Source organism: Echinops telfairi, unplaced genomic scaffold (assembly GCF_000313985.2).
Source record: "Echinops telfairi isolate 266 unplaced genomic scaffold, ASM31398v2 ScPeMD7_7412;HRSCAF=8450, whole genome shotgun sequence".
NCBI classification, from domain to species: Eukaryota; Metazoa; Chordata; class Mammalia; order Afrosoricida; family Tenrecidae; genus Echinops; species Echinops telfairi.
Window position 1 is genome coordinate 9,990,933 of NW_022111312.1, and position 1,608 is coordinate 9,992,540.

General features: G+C 40.4%; 1 protein-coding gene across 1 annotated transcript in view; it reads left to right on the forward strand.

Annotated features, from left to right (window-relative positions):
* GATC (glutamyl-tRNA amidotransferase subunit C) overlaps nt 1–1,608 on the forward strand; it is a 16,955-nt gene that overhangs the window by 11,291 nt on the left and 4,056 nt on the right. The gene's annotated exons all lie outside the window — the stretch shown is intronic.

Here is a 1,608-nt window from a genome sequence, read left to right on the forward strand (position 1 = left end):
TTAATTAATACTAATATGCTTTGGCTGATTATCGATGCTAACCAGTAGGATTCGAGGTCATTGAATGACTTGGTTAGTGCTATATTACTACATCAAATATGCTGGTATGGAAAGAGTACCGAGATTTAATTAATAAGCAAAAGTCAGAACACGGTGTCTGGTATTATCAATCCTTTAGGGGTAATAGAATCTCAAGCATATTTTGGCCTATGCCAAGGTCTGTTTTGTTTTGCACACACACACACACACACACATTTTGAAGAAATTGTTACTTTTAGGAAGGTAATTAGGAGTGGGAATGGAGGCTTTGGACATTCCATTTTGCCAGAAGCCGGAACACAAATTGTTAAGGTACAAGACCAGGACACTAGTGAAGTAGTGTGATGTGAATGCACAGACAGCCACTCATTTCCACCAGTGGTGGCCAAGATTTAATAGATAGTAGTACATTTAAATGTCCTTTTTCTTCTTTAAATGTTTGTGTTTGGGGTGGAAATTGGCACAGCAAATTAGATTCCGATTTAATGTCTATGTATATTATTGATATTGGTTCCATTTTCCATAATGTGTCAGCATGCTCATTATTTCTGTTCTGGGTGTTCTGTTTCCATGGAATCCAGCATCCCTGTCCCCCACCACTCACCTGACTTTTCCACCTTTTTACCTGCCAACTAAGATTTTTTTTTTTCCAAAAACCATTTTATTGGGAGCTAATACTGATATCACAACATTCCATAGTTCAATCACATCACGCAGTATTGTACAAGTGCTACCACAGTTAGTTTCAAAATAGTCTCTTCCTTCTTGAACTCCTTGATATCAGCTCCCCTTTACCCCCACTCCCTAGTTTTTTGTGGTTTTTTTAAACAATTTTGTTGGACATAATCCACGTATTATACAATCCAAGTTTAATCATATGAACAAGAGTTTTATAGTTGTGACCACAATCCATTTTAGAACACTGTTAGCTCCCCATTTCCCCCACCCCCACTGCCACGTCCCCAAGAAACCATTGTTATTGTCTCTGTAGATTCATCCCCCTTTTTAGAGGGAATGTTGACCATTTAGTCTTTCCTATTTCTTCTTTTGAAAAGAATCCACCCAGTTGTAGACTTGTTTGCCATTTGGGACTGCAGCTTCTTAGGCAGGATGGGTTTATCCTTCACGATGATTGGGGTAATGGGCAACCACTTTTTCCTAATGTAATATGCTTTGTGAAATGCAGGTTCGATTAGCCTCTTAGTGCTTTGTGAAATGCAAGCCCTGGCAGGGTAGTGGTTACGTGTTGGGCTGCAGGTCAAAACCACCAGGTGTTCTTGCAGGGGAGATAAAAGGCTTTCTGCTCCCATAAGAAATTAGTCTTGGAAATGCACAGGGGCATCACTCAAGAGTTGGCATTGATTTGATGGCAGTGAGCTTAGGTTATTAGTCTCCTTTCTACCCATTTCCAGCCTTTGAATCCTTTCTCCACTTTACAATCTGGTGGCCAGGTCTGTAGAGTGTTAATCCAGTGTTTCCAATAAAACAATCTACTGTCCTTCTCTTACTCAAGCTCTGTAGATGGCTCCTGGTGCTTCCCAATGTAGCCTGGTGGACATCTGCTGGTCT